The following is a 15558-nucleotide window of genomic DNA, read 5'->3' as shown; positions in this document are numbered from 1 at the left end:
AGATATCCATGGCAGTGGCTGATTTGCCCCCAAATTACAGCAGCTGAGTCCCAGAGTCTGCTGTGCTCCAAGGGATAAATCACCCTGTGCTGACCTCCTGGATGCAGCCTCAGTGTGGAACCATCTGTGCTCATCCCTGGTGCCATGGTGTGTGTGTGGGGAGATCTGCTGCTTGAGGTGATGGGGTTCAGGACCATCCAGCACAGGGTGCTGAATAAAACCCAGGGCTGGATGTGGGAATTACATAAATCAGCTAATTATTCCTCTCCCTGAGCCCCCTGTGCATAGTTTGGTGTCTGAGCTGGGGTTTTTTGCTTTTCTCCAAAGCAGCTGGAGATGGGATGTTGAACATGGTGTGTTATTGCTCCTAATGGTATTAAAGAAAAACATCTCAAGCACTGGTTGGCATATTTTGATTGTATGTGAGGGTAAAATGAGTGCCAGATTTGGAGCAGGGAAGACTTTCCTCCAGATCAGATTAGCAGGAGTTGATGGGGAGGTGAAGCAGGGATTTGGGGGGAACACTGGATAGAATCTCTCTCTTGGAGTTAATTTAGCATTTTCACTGAACAACTCCCCGCTACAGAATACCAGAGCCTTTGGTGATTCCTTTTCTTTCTTCCTTTGGTGTTACTATTTGTGGCTTTATTTATTTGTACTAAAAGCCTTAAGCTCGTTATGGCATTTTTGCAAGTGTTTCTGTGGCTTGTGTTGAGTGAGTGTGTGCAGAGCAGTTGTTCCCTGGACTTTTGGATTAATGTTTGTCATATGATTGCCTGTGATTTCATGACCTCTGTGGCTGAAGTGAGCCCTGAGGGGTTTTTTATGTATGTGCAATTTAGCTTTTAATTAAGGCCTTGTTATCCAGGGAGTTGCAGCTTGGTTGGCTCGCATGCCCCAAGGTTCTCCTGGCTTGATACTGAAGTAAGGTAGCCCATATTTGGAAATATTCAGCTCATTTCTCTTGTTTCAGTTTTCCAAGCTGTTTGAATTAATCTTCAGTCTTCTCTTCCAATGTTTACTGAAGAACAGCAGTTTTTTTTAACACTCCCTTGTATCACACAGTGTGATCAGCCCAGCTCAGACAATGTGCATTCATGCTGGGGTCTGTTGCTCATTTAGCAGTCTACAAACTCCTAATGAAGTGCAGATGCACTGGGGAAGATCCTTCCTCCATGGATGAGCCCTGGATCGGGATGAGCCGAGGAGCCGTGGCGAGCAATTCACAGAAGCTACTTGCAGGCATTGTAGAGAGAGTAGTTTTACTTTTTTTTATCTTCCTATTGACTCCTGTTTTTCTTTGCTAAATGGTTCATCAGGTCCCTGTGTATAAATCTTAAAATGTGTATTATACCTGGGCATAAAATCTCTCTTTTTGCAGGAACATGAGTGGTTTCTGTTGGTGCAGGTTTTGGGTGCTCAGGCTGCCTCATGTGCACAGAAGTGATTTCCAGAGTGGACTTCCTTTGCATGCACTATCTCCCTCATCTGTCTCTGGATACCCAAAGAACTGGGGACTTTGACAGATGCCTGGCTGCAGATTAATTGCAGATGACCGGAGGAGAGAGGTACCAGAGCCTTTCCCCCTTGCTCCTGCTGCTCCCCAAAGCAGGAATTTACTTGACAGCAAGTTCCCAAGATGCCACCACACTCAGCTGTTTTACTAAACTAGCCTAAAGATTACTATTAGCAGGTTTTCACACATCTGTCTTGGAGTCATTTAGCATAAGGGCAACTCAAGCTGGATTTTAAGGCTGTGGTCCAGTATATAATTCTGGATAATCCTATGCCACCTCTATGAAGAAGTAGTGGACGTGCCTCACATATCTGAATTTCCACCCCAGGCCAAATTTTGACAGCCAGGAGGTGCTGAGATATTTGTAGCCAATGTTTTTATTGACAAAATGCAGGTTTGTAAAATCAGGATAGAGTTCTGACCTCAGATTTGGTGCATATTTCAATTTCCTTGTATGTTAGGTGGGCTCTAGCATCTCCATCCTGACCCAGTTTTAATAGTTTTGTGTCTCATTCTTGGAGAGTGCTTTTTACTGATGCCTGTGATTTAAAACTGTTTATTTCAGCCTCTCATTTTTCCACGAGCTCAATGGTGAGATGTTGACCTGGGTGCTGCACTAATCTAATAATCTTTAGAAATCATTCTGGGGTGTTTAATATTCGCACAGCGGCCAAACTCTGAGTTCAGTCAGTCGTAATCATCACACTGGAGCATGGTCAAGATGCAAAGTTTGGCCTGGACCCTGTGGCCATCTGGTTGCAGGGAAACCAGCTGCCTCTCGAGCTAAAAATGCCCTTCATCCATCATGATAAATCCCCTTTTCTACTAAATAACCTTCATTCTGTAGCCTGCCTCCCTGTTTGTAAATGGCCACACTCTTCAAACAGGATTGTTGATGGTATTTTAGGTTTCATGAGTCCTCTTGGGGAAAAATCACACCAGATACCCTGGCAATAAGGGGGGATGGTTCAGCCAGACCTTGCAGAAATCCGTGACCAGGTCCATGAACCTTGGTGGCATCACCTGGGAAGGCAGGTGCCTGTGAATTGTTTGAGCCAAGGGGTGTAGAAAGGCACCTGTGAAGGGACAGGACTCTCCCAAAGGAAAGGCACATTCAGAGCACTTCAAATTTTATTTTTCTGTGATACAGGAGAGGAGTCGTGCCTCCCAACATTGACTTCTCCACTGGTTGCTAACTGAGCGAAAGAGATGCTGGTGATGCAGGAATTACCCCCCACTAAGTTCAGATGCCTCAAGTAGCTCAAATAAATAATGGTTTAGTCACTCATTTCTCTCCATTGATGCTAAAGGGGATCTAGAGCACCAGTTCCAATGTAGACATCAACCCTGGAGACATCTAATATCCCTGGAGATGCGAATCTCAGCTGGGCTGCCTCTGCCTCTAAGCTTGAATATGAGAAAAGAGAAGCCAGGCTGAAATCAAAGGCAGTTAGAGACATAAAACAGATGCAAAATGTCAAGAAAGATAAAAGACATTAGGTGCTCATGGTCCTGGGAAGCCAAGGGCACCCATCTGAAAATGAAGCAACAAAACATTTTCTCTGCAAGAAAGCAGCAGAGAAAAAGGCAGACTTGGACCAGCGCAGGAGGAGAAAAATTTCCTTTCAACACTGAAAGTAACAGTTTCTAAAATCCACCTTCTCTGTCCCTCCCAAAATGTAAATGCTAGTAGTTACCCCCGTGAAAATCTGGAGCAGTTTTGTGGTAGTAAGTAGCAGATTCTTGGCTACTGAAGCCTCAGTGTGGCAGATGGGTTTTTTGGAAAATGACACTTGCGCAGCCCAGCTGGTAACCACAGCTGAGATCTCCCTCTTGGAGATCTTAGAAGTCAACGGCTGCATCGGCTTTGATTTCACTGGAAGCAGTGGCTGGGCTGCTGGAAATTGCACCCAGGTGTGAGGTGGAGAGGTCAGACTTGGCCAGCAGCTCCCAGGGTGATAACTGACCCTTTTCAGGCAATCCAGGCAATTCCCCCTGTTTACCAGGAGAAATGGCTGCGTTAACTGTGATGCTGCCGGAACCTCTGGCAAAGATTTTTTGCCTTTTTAGGTGAGCCATTAAAAATGTTTCCTGCCCTGGATTTGGGTGATATTTTTGGCTGATGGTTGGGCACGTCTGCCTGTCTCTGCCCAAGCCCCCTGCTTTGGAAAGGCCAATCTGCTGCCATCCTGCTGCTAAACCAAGCCAGGAACAGGCATTTTCTACCCCCCAGCAGGAGAGGTTGGCTCTAGGAAACAGCTCCCTTCTGAATCACACGAGAAACTTGGAATATTAAACAATTTTATTGAATAAAAGGAGAGCGGATTGTTTTGTCTCACATGTGGCAAAATGGAAAGCAGTCAACAATTTCCCTCAAAAGTAAACAACACAGCATAGGGCAGCTCTGCTGAGGCTGCTGTTGAAATCTTCATGCTCCCAGAAAATGTGGAAGCAGTGTTATTTTCAGCTGGAGGGGGAGAAGCGTGTGGCACGTCTGACCAGTTACACTTGCCTCTGACTCAGAAACGCCAGCTGAGTTTTGACTTTTCTCTGCTGAGGGCTGCAGATTGTTCCCCCAGTAAAAATGACTTTGTATTTGAAATGTTTCTTGCACCAGGTCTCCCTGAACCCAACAATAAATAGAAGGACCTCCAAAGTGTTTTCAGCATCACCTGCAAACAGGTTTTTTTTGTATTTTAACTTTCCTTGAGATGAAGAAAGCACAGCTTGCTTTGTACCATCTGATCTGACTGCTATTTAACCCTCCTTTTCCAATAGTTTCTGTGTTCTCAAACTTTGTCTCTAAAACTTACTTTTTGTGCCCATGCCATATGCACACCCACCTGGATGTGTTATGTGCTATGTTATGTTTTATGCTGTGCTAAGTGCTATGCACACACACCTAACCATGATGTGTTATAAGTAGAGATAGCTGTGGATTTTCCATCCTGTCATTTTCCAACTGAAAAAGTACATTCAAAAACATCATGTTTTGCTGTTGAAAAAATAGAAATCTTTTTCCCCTGCATGTGCAGCCCCCAAATAAAGCCATCTTTGGGAAAATTGAAATTAAATATTTCATTTGGGGATGGATTGATTGTAATTAAAGTATATATAATGTTTCAACTAAAAGTTTTCTTTTTCATCATTTCAACCAAATGTTGAACTGCTCTTGCCAGTGGTGAAACCAGGAAAAGTGAGAGCTCTGGTTCAGTCCTGAACTTTCTCAAGAGAGATGAAGTCTCCCTTCACATGGGATGCAGTGGTCATTGCACCATTAGGAGTGATGGAAGTGGCATTTGGCTGAGGCCACAGACCTATGGGAAAGGAAGAAGTCCTGATTTTGTGACTGGGATTTTGTGTTTCACATCATTGCTGCCAGAGAAAGAGGCAGTGCTGGGCTGCTCCTGAGGGTTTGGGTCCATGAGATACTTCCCATTGCCCATGGGAACAATGGAGGTGGTCTTTGGTTTGCCAAAATTGCCTGTGTGAGTGTTGCTTTAGAGGGGATGTGTTGCAGGGGGAATTGTCATTTTCTGCTTTAGGAGGGACTAAAGAAGTGACTTTGGATGACTTCCACTGTCAGAGTCAAGCTGTGGATGAAGAAGTTGTTTGATATGTATCTAGTCTCAGTTTATATTAATCTCCACAAGAAAGCAAGGGAAGTACTTGCCCTTTTAAAATGTAATTACAAAAATCGTTACTGTCCAGTCAGAAACTGGAGATCAGCACTGGTGATTCTGCTTTGCCTTCAGAGCCCTAAAGCACTTTGAAACACAGAGTGATCCTGCTTCTACCTGTAGGAGTTCACAGTTGTCCTCCAAGGCAGGAGTTATTTAGATTATTTAATTTTCACGAAGGAGATTAGTCGATTAGTTTGGGGGAGGGGGTGTTTGTTTTGTTGATTTGTTTTCCTCCTATAAATAATTTTATTTTTTCATCTAGGCATGCTGGAAAAGGAAAATTATCTATTCCATAGCTACAGGCTTGTCTGTGATCTAGTTATGTCCTCTGAAAATTGCCTCAGCTTTCAGAAATGTCTGTTTTAGAGAAAACATAACATTACAGCTGTTTTGCAGTATTTAAAGGGCAGAAGCACCTAAGCTATTGCTCCCCTGACTTCTGTTTCCAATGAGTGAAAATTATCTTACAGACAGAATATTGCTGATCACCAAACAGTGCAGAATTGTTGTTTGATTCCTGTTCTCTAACAGGGATGCACCAAAAATAGAAACAGCTGCATCTTTCAATTGAGTGAAATTTGAATAATGTTGCTGTGCTGGAAATAAAATAGAAAAGCCACATGCAATGAGGGGTTTGATCTGGTAGGTGCAAATAAGACCAAATTTTAGTTTTCTGTAGCAGATCTAGTTCTAGATTTTCTGTGACCCAAAACTCACAAACATTTTAATCTGGGTTCTAGTTTCATATAAAGACTGCAACACTGGTACAAAGGTTTACCTTGCACTGCTCAAGGAATGCTGGCTGTGGACAGGTGTACAGACCAGTAATTGCCAGATGATCTCAGTGAGATGTTAGATCAAGAAATTAAGACAGCTGCTTTTCTTCCTTAATCCTGTTCATTTGACAGCTTTTACTACATTTACTGAAAATAGTGGATTTTTTCCTAAATTTACAGTTTTTAAAATGCTAGCCATTCAAGAACACCTGCAAGTTGTAATTCTGGGGGCTTACACATCTCTCCTACATAGGAATAGAAGGAAAGTAGCCCCAAACCTCAGGCCCCTCTATGGTGCTGCTCTGTGCTGTCCTTGCCTGTAAGGCTGAGCCTGCAGGTGTTACTTTGCATGGATGTTGGACCAGCTACAGGTCCCTGGCACACAGCAAAGCTGTTATTTGGTAAACAAGTTCTTCTGAAACAGTCGAGCTGAAAGCAATTTCTGCACATGAAATGGATAAACTAAGTGATTTGGGTCTTGCAGTACATAAATATCTTCAAAGACGCGGGTCCTGGTGCAGGACAGATTGTGGTGATTGCCCAGCACGTGGCCATGACACCAGTGCTCCTTGCTGTGCTCCACAGGACACAACAGACAGGGAAACAGCTTTCCATCCTGCTGCCATCCTGCCAGAGCGAGTTTGTTCCTCCAAGTCTGCCTAGGACTGCTTGGAAAGCTTTGGAGAGCCCTTCTTACTTGGTTTGTTGTCTCCCCATGGGATCACACCCGTGCTGCTCCCATCCTCCTGTTCCTCTCAGTTTCTGTGGGTCCCCAGGACATCCCAAAGGTTGTCCCTCTGCAACATTTACATCTTTCACATACTTGGGCTCATTTGTCATGTCCCTCACTTTACTCATTGCATGGTGATGCATATTTACTAATTCTAACATTTCCTCGTTAGTCATTCCCTCCAGGCCCATTAATCACTATAAATTCCCAAACGAGAGGCTGCAGTGCATCGTTCCTTCCAACAGACAGCTGACACGTAGTAATTAGGCAGCTGAACATAAAAATAATGAGGCTGAGGCTCCCGCAGATCTCCTTCCCCCTCTCGGCACCTCGGGGGCAGCCTCTCTGCAGCCACCACTGCACAAGCTGCTCCCCAGCACGGATGTGCCTGTTTCCCTCCCTTTTCCCCCAAACCTGCTCTCTGATCCATTGGAGAGGTACCCAGGCATTTAGCTTTGTGACTTCTGGCGGTATTTTTCCATGCATCACATCAACACACACTGAATTATTTAATCTCTCTGCCTCCCCTGTTTCCCCGTCATGCAGGGACTGGTCCAGCTCCCGTTGTTCATCTCTACCTGCTGCTCCAGAAAACCCTCGTGCCAAGCTGCCCTGCCAGCTTGCTGCAGCCTCTCTAACTCAGAGCACACTCTTGGAAATAAATGCATCTTCTCACAACGGCTTCACTCCCTGAAATAAAGAGCGTGATTCAGGCAGGGGTCTGACTGCCATGTGCAACGCAGAAATGGTCTGAGAGACCAAAAGGCTCTTTGTGTCCAGACTAATTTCCCTGTTTTCTTGTATTCTCCCTCCTTTGCACAGTTAGGGAGCACTTTTAAGGAGCAGTTCTGCAGTCTTTTTTCCTTTTTTTTTCCTGTGGTGATCACTTTTGCTTGCCACAGAAATACCTTGGAAACTGAGCGCCCGTGGAGAGGGACACAGCACCATCTCCTCCAAATTACACTGCAGTGTCCAGCATCACTGGCCAAACTAGAGTTAATGAGAATTAGGAAGAAACTTCCCCTGCAGCTCTTTTTTCCTCTCCTGATTCTTTCTGAAGCAATGTGTCTTGGCTGCATTTGGCTTTAAAAGACCCTTGATCTGCTTTGTTTATGGTAATTTCTTTATTCCTGAGAGAGAGAGAGGGAAGGCAGCACCGAACGGATATTGTTCTGGGACTGCAGATGGGCAGATGGTTTGAAAAAACGATTGCAAGATTTCACTTGCACTCTGGGCCTGTCTTTCACATTTGGGTGAAAGACCAAGTTTTGTCTTCTGTCACGGGAAGCCTAATTTAGATTGCCTAAAACTTGAAATCAGTTTGAAGACAAATCCCCAAGGTCAACGACTCCACAGATTTGGAGGTTAAGGAATTGAGGTTAAGAACTGACAAACGAGGAAGCCAAGGCAAGATTATGGAAATGAGGATCTGTAGCAAATTCTCTCTTGTTTCCCCCTTGTAACCTCCTAATGACATTAGTGCCTGTCTTTGACAGTCCCTTCTCAAAGGGGAACTTACTTGAGCACTAAAGACGCTTTTATGAGTCCCAGAGACACACACAGGAAAACGTGTAGGCAAATCTGCTAAGACCCAGATATGGGACACAGTCCTTAAAAGCCCTGCACCGACTTAAAAGAAATGACCTGAAAAAAGGGAGACAACAAAACACCCTTGGCAGCTGGGTCCCCAGCCCTGTATCCCCATCCCAGACCCTGTGCTGAAAGCAGACATCCTTTTTTTACCACCACGCTGCTGACTGCACACAGTTAAAAATTCAATCTTTGCATCTCCCCAGTGAGCTGGAGCACTTCTACTGTCCCTTCTCACAGCTGTGAAGCTGTGATTCAGAGGGCTTGGAGCCAACACCATAAACCAGCACCTAGTAACACTGTCCAGCCCAATCCACCATCTCTCTAGTCCTTGGAGCAACTTATCCTTTTTGTAATGCAGGTTTTTTTGCTTATCCCAGCACTGCTCGGAGATTGCTGAATTCATTTACTCCAGGGAGAGTTTCTGCACATCTGGTCCGTGGCTGGAAATGTTTTTTCTGTATCTCACCCTTCTTCACCAAGGAACACCATGTGAAGCTTGGGCTGGATTTGTCTCTGCAGGTGGTGGTTCTTTGACTAAAACACAAGACACATTTTCCTGCAAGGCTGTCTCACCCCAAGCACTGCAGCTTGGTTGCTGCAAGAGAAGTTTCATCAAACCATTTCTCCCACTTTTTCTCTTGATCATCCCCTCTAAAACTACTCAGAGAGCTGTTCAAGAACAGCTAGGTGGGTAGGAGGCATTTAATGAAGATGCCTTTGCTTACCCATCAACTTGGAGAGCAATGGTGCTCACTCCTTGTCCCCTTCTTGTCTGTACGACTTTTCTAACAGTGCTGGTGAGCTCAAGCCCTTTTTCCCCTGGGATTAGATGACAGAAAGCAAGGTGAACTTTCTCCTTTTCTTTTAATATGTTAGCCAGCTATGGTTAATGAAAAGCTGAAAGATAATTTTTAACTCTAGAGTGAATAAGATATGGCCTTAAAGGGGAGCAAAGTATCCCCGAGGATGGTGGCAATAAGTATGGATAAATAATATAAATGGCTGTTTGGGAAGCACCTTACTCACCTGTCTAAAAGACTTACCATCCTGCTGATCTCAGATGGATGAATTTATGGCCTTGTTATAAATTTCCTGATGCCTCAGCTTCCTAACCTTGAAACATTCAAAGTAGCTATAGCTTTACAAATATATATTTTTTTTTTCAGAAATAGAGTTTTTCCATCTGTTTGTTCCATTTTCCCATCTGTTCCTCCAGCCTCATAGTCTTTTTCAACCTGTTTACAAAGATTGTCTTTAAGTGAATATATATATATAACTTATGTATAACTTATATATAACTCTTTTTTCTATTCCAGGACAATTGTTTCTTTCACAGTGGTTTGGTATGTTCTTAAACTGCCTCTCTGAACTTCTCTGGGCACTTTTTTTGCTAATCCATTTACCTTTCCAATATGCATTGTGATCCTTCAGTGTGCTCATTACACTTTGAGGCCACTGGGAATTCTTGTCAGATGTAGGGTGATCACTGTGGCAGGGCCAGACCATGAGCTGCAGCCATTCCAGTGAGAAAGCCAGCACATCCCATGGATGTGGCATTCTGGTGTCCATCTGGGTGCCACAAAGATGGGTGACACCAGGGAGTTCTAGCAGACAGCCCAGTTCCTGTGCCCTCTCCCACAATGTCAGTCAGTACCTGCTCAGGAGCATTTTCTGCTCTCATGACCCAGGTGAAGATGGCCTTGTAGCAGCTCCCAAGGCTCAGCTTTCACTGAAGAACCTCTAGTATCTCCTGAGTAGTGACTAGGTAGAGATTAAGGTACCCAACACAGTCCCCAGCCTGACCAATCTGGAAAAAATTCCCTGGAATCAGCAGCCAGTATTGTATTACAGTTAGATCAGAAGCTGGACTGGATTTCTCTCTGTTATTTGTCTGAGAGGCACAAGTAAGCACCCTCTGAGAAGGGATCATTTCTGCTACAGAGAGAGAGCAAATCTGAGTCTCTCCAGGCCACCCAAAAAGTGATTTTTGATTTGTCAAAATAATCCTTTAAGGAGAGGAATTGAGAGCTTGGAAGATTTCCAAAAATGTGTTAATCTACACTTTTTTAATTTCTCTTTTTATGTAAGGAAGGGGGGAAACTAATAATAAGCTTGTAAATCATGTGGTTAAGTTTAAAGAAAAATGCTTTGGGAAAGTTTTCTAGCCTCCTGCAAGACATTTTGTTTTTATTCCTTCTGTCTCCACAAGACTTTTGCCTTCTACCGTTTGCCAGCAGGACTGGAAAAATTCTACTGGTCCTGTCATCACAAGGGACGCTTGTGGAATTGTTTTATTGTTACCCTTCTCCTTCTGGTAGGATGAGATCAGTCCCTTCATTTAGCCGAAGTCAAGGCATCTTCTCTGTCGTTCCAGATGTGCCAAGCTGCTTGTAAACAACGAGGGCTGCTGTTAAATTGTGGGGTGTTCCTGAGCCTCTGAAGGTTGCTGTGCTCCACCCTTCAGGTAAAAGGGCTCACAGGAAACCTTTGGGGCAGAGGAGACCCCAGTTCCACTTTCCATGCAGGGGGATTTTCCCAGGAGGATTCACAGCAGACTAAAGGCAACATTGATGTCTTTTGAAGGTTTATCAAGAGCATCTTGCTACGGCTGGGGAGGGGGCAGCAGCCTTTGCAGCAGCCCCTCTTGGTCTTGGCTTTATTTTAGGGTGGTCTTGTGGCCACTAAGCAGACATGAGCAATAAATTTACCTCCAATGGCTGCTGTTTTGAGCTGTTTTGGGGATTTTAGGCACAAAAAGCCAGTTCTGTGTTTTATAGCAAGCCCAAGGCTTCACCTACCAGCTCAGCATAGAAAGGTTACCCATTAATAACCTGTGTTGGTTGGGTTCCCTTTGTTCCCAGAAAACAAAGGCTCTGTGTTCACAGCTAAATCCCCCATCCAAGTGTTTCCTGTAACAAAACAAAAGCCTGCTAAATAGGAACGTTTCTCCCTCTGGGAAACGATGCATTCCCTCACGTTCACGGTATGCAGTGTTCCCTTAGTTCACTGATTTTGTTACTTTTTACAGTTCAGTTTCCATACGCTGCTGCTCATGTGTGGTGCCAATGCTGCTGGTGATGAATTTCTCGCAGAGCTGACTTGAGCAATGTCTCTCTGTAGTAATCATTTTATGTCTCCCCAGCGTTTAGCTGAGTACATCGTCTCCAAGACCTTTCACCAAGCATCCATCAGCAAGGAGTTCAAGCTAAGCAAGACATTACCCCGTTCCAGAGGCTGAGCAAATCACATGCCTACCCTGTAACTAATTACTTCTATTGGCTGATTGGTTTTTAATGCATCTGTTTTACAGGTAAACAGATTTATCTTAGGAAGGCATAGGTAATAATGATGCTAGTTTTTTTTTATTCATTGCCTTCCATCAGAGACTGAAGGCCTGGATCATAAGATGGGTGTCATTCAGCTGTACAGTCCCTTGATTTTTGTACCTAGGCAGAGTGGGCATCTGGGATTGCTGGGCATGATTGGAAAAGCCTAAAAAACTTGTGGAGCCTTCTAAAAAGAATTTATAAATGGATGACATTAACCATTAACACGTGGTTTCCAACCCCAGCTCCTCATCAACCTCCCCTTTATAAAACAGAATTTTTTGTAACTGTCAGAGTCCCTGGAGAAGCCAATTTCTGGTGCAAGGAGCCCACAACATGGATCTCACATGCAGAGAGGACAAGAGCATCAGCCGTTGGTGATGTTCCACTCACCCTCCTGATCCCAGGTGCAAATCTGATCATGGATATCTTGCAGACATCTCAGCAACTGCTCTGGCAACTGTGATGCTGCTTGTACATTGGTTGTATTGCAGAAAAACTCAGAAATGTCCCAGAGCACACAACCCATGGATCAAAGGGACCCAAAAATCAGTGCTTGGCCCAAAGTACTTAAGATTGAAACACCAGAAGGGTAGATGGAAGCACTGGAGATGGAAAAGCTCTGTTCATTGATATAATTTAGATACAATCAGGGGATTGCAATAAAGGAATGGATCCTGAATATCCAGTTCAGGCTTACAAATTAGGGAAAGGGAAGAAATTCACCAAGTTAAAATTCTTGGAGGGAGCTGTCAAATATGTACATGGAAAGGTAAAGCCATGGGCAGAGAGCAGTGTCTTGGTGATGTCCTCATCCACACCACTCCTGCATGTGTTTTTAACTTGTTTTCAAAGAAGTGTGAGTCTTAAAACCAAAAATCTATTGCTAGAGGTACTCAAGAGTGGCAGTGGCTGCCTTCAATCTATCATGGCCAGCCTTGGAGACCTGAGCCAGGGTGAACCCAACAAGAACTCACCAGTGTCCATATGTAACAGACCTGCTCAGGTGAAAGTGTGGCTCCCCCATTCCTGGACTTTTTCTGCTTTGGAAAGACCCTTCTTTTTCTTTCCACCACAGCCAAAAAAAAAAAAAAAAAAGGGCTTTCAGGGTAAATTTTACCAGGGCCAGGTTTTCCTGTCTGCCATTCCAGGGCTGGGGGAAGGAGGAAGACCTTTACCTGCTGCTCGCTGCCGGGCAGGGGGCACCACGAAGGGAACAGGACGCAGCCGTCTGGCGGCAGCTTTTTTCGGCTGTATTTCGGCTCGCCTGCCGGGCTGGGGTTGCAGCTGGCTGGCCTGATCTCCTTCCCTCCCACCGGCTCTCACTGGGAGCAGAACATGCCTTCTCCTGCTGATTTCTGCTTGCCATATTGATTGCAGCAGGGTATAATGGAGACAAGTCAGGCAGAAAGCCAGCCACCCTTGGGAATGATTAAAGAGCAAGCGGGAAAGGATAGAAGTGAAGAAAAACAGGCTGACACTTAGGACGTGGTGGATTTGGAGCAAATTATGCCCTTTTCCCCACCTCACCCCTGCGAGGTGCCTGGGATGGTTCAGCGGCACCTCTATTTCAGCTCTGCCCAAAAGAAGCATCATATCGACCCCCATGAACGCGGGGAATAAAATCCCCAGAACGTGTACAATATCCCTATTGTGCATGGATTTGCAGCCTGATTATTCAGAGCATAGCCAAGGAAAGGTAAGGCTATGACCCATTGTTTTCCTGCGATCAATTGAATACTGTCATTTGCATTTAAAACGCTCTAAATTCGCACTGTCAATATGCCAAACAGCTGCTCGAGCTTTTCAGCATTCCATGGTGACAATCACACTATCATACATCATTGGCACCAGGATTTGCAATACTCTCAGTGTCAAAATTTTGTGGGGTTTTTTTTAAGAGGAAAAAAAAAATCCTCCCCTCCCCCCAAAATACCCAAACCTGTGAAAAATCCACTTTTAAAATGATGGCGTTGGATGCTGCTAAGCAGGCCTTCACAGATGCCAACATATCAAAATTCATCTCTTTTCTTCCTCTCCTACAATTAAAAGGTAGTTAAGAAAGAGGCTGTTCCTGATAGACCCACCTTCTGTTTTCTCCTTTGTATGCGTATTATTCATTAGCAGTCTAATAAGAGTTTCAAAATGCTCTGTGCCTCTGCCAGCAGGGCATATGTATGTAGACATGTGCTTGTGACAGATAAGTACATAAACAGCATATTGGCACCAGAAAGACATCTGTGCCTAGAAAAACGCTTGTGATATGTACATAAATGACATTTTAGCTCTAGTCAAGTCCTTGTGGCTTTGAGAGGAATATGTGACTGTACTCTTCTCTGTGAATACTGAAAAGGTGCGCCTTAGACGGGAGAGCTTTCCCGAGGTTTGCGGGGAGCCGGAGGATGCGGAGCAGCCCGGGTTGCGGCAGACGGAGGGAGAGCCGCGCCAGGGGAGGGTGGGCGCTGCCTCTGGCGCTGCCGCGGGCGCGGCCCCGGGGGGAAGCTCCCGGCACCCCCAAATCCCACTCTGCATCCTGCATCCGGACGGGATGTGCCTGCAGGGCGGCGCTGGCAACGGCGGCGCAGCTCCCGGGAGAGAAGGGAATAAAATCTTGGACCAAAACGCCAGGGGTGATGCAGGGTCGGGGGCACAGGGAGCGCTCCCTGCAGCACTTTCTGCTAACTGCATTTAATTAGCTGGCTCAAGTCTGAATGTGACCCCTTCACAACTGGCTTCTACAGCAGAAAAGGGACATTTTGGACTCTAACAGAAGGAGACTGAGCATCCCATCTTCTGGGATCCTCCCCAGATGGCACAGGCAGACACTGTAGGTCTGCTCACACCACTTGGTTTAGGCTCCTAATGCCTCAGTTTGCCCATTCCTGGTGACAGCTCCCTGAATTGGAGCTCTAATGAGCACTGGAAATGTGGCCAGGAGGTTACAGCTCAGAAGTCTACGGTCCCAGGGAAACCTAGAGATTACTTGCACCTAGTCTGGGTGAGGGAGGAGAGAGAGAGAGGGAAGATGCAAAATTGGAGGCACTTTAGTATTCACCAAACACACACACAGCAGTAAATATGGACTTGGCTTACTGATTCTGGGCATTGAAGCCAAAGTCTGGCATATATGAGAGCCCTTATGTCCCAGTGAAATAACCCAAGTAGGGAATTTCAGACTAAGTGAGTTCAACCATGTCTTTCCTGGGTTCACCCCAGGTTTGGGTGGTCCAGCACTCTCCATGCCTGGCTTTCTGAAATTACAAAACCCCTGTAGATTTCATTTGATCCAGTAAAGTAAATCCTGAAAGGAAATGAGTGTCCTGATCTGCCATTGAGTCCAGGTTCATGAGACTCACCTGTGCTGGACCATGAAACAGCAGCTGCACCTGCCTGAAAACCTTCTGGAACGTGGATCGGGGTGGTCGCTGCTGTTCAAGAGCTTGCCTGTGGTGAAAATGGCCTCACTTCCTTGGGTCTGACATAAAGAGGAGAGAAACAGCAAAATATTCCTTACTTGAAATCAGGATGGGTCCTTGGACTTTGCTGAGCCTGTTTGTTGACATGACCTGAGCACGCGGCTCCCGGGGTGGGTGGGAGTCTCGCACCTCCAACGTGATGGATGGAACAACAGTGGTGGATGAGCTGTTACTTGCCTGAAAAAAAGTGTTTTGGGGGAAAATTGTCTCCAGTCATTCTCATTTTGCTTGTGATTTTTCCTACATATGTTTCTAATCATTAAGAAATTCTGTAGCTTAAATAATGCTCTGAAAGTACGGTAACTGTTGGACTACATTCTGTTGTAACCTTATTGAATTTCACTTCTCTGGAAAAAATAATGGGATACTATATCTTGAAAAACAAATGGTAATTGCATTTTTAACAGAATGTTTCTCTTTGTGTTTCAAAACCTTCTGCACACAGTTAGACATCTAGC

At 45.1% G+C, this 15558-nt stretch overlaps 1 long non-coding RNA gene across 4 annotated transcripts in view; it reads right to left on the bottom strand.

Annotated features, from left to right (window-relative positions):
- Positions 1–15558, bottom strand: part of LOC134423308 (uncharacterized) — a 43004-nt gene that overhangs the window by 14703 nt on the left and 12743 nt on the right. For 2 of the 4 annotated variants that reach the window (XR_010029049.1, XR_010029051.1), the window contains exon 4: positions 12717–15277. This is a non-coding gene — a long non-coding RNA (uncharacterized LOC134423308). Of the gene's footprint in view, positions 1–12716; positions 15278–15558 lie in introns of those variants that run through there. The other 2 variants (XR_010029053.1, XR_010029052.1) reach the window with 2 other exon arrangements.

This window comes from Melospiza melodia, chromosome 11 (genome assembly GCF_035770615.1).
Source record: "Melospiza melodia melodia isolate bMelMel2 chromosome 11, bMelMel2.pri, whole genome shotgun sequence".
NCBI classification, from domain to species: Eukaryota; Metazoa; Chordata; class Aves; order Passeriformes; family Passerellidae; genus Melospiza; species Melospiza melodia.
Note: the sequence above shows the minus strand (reverse complement) of the source record. Positions and strands in the feature narration are given on the sequence as shown.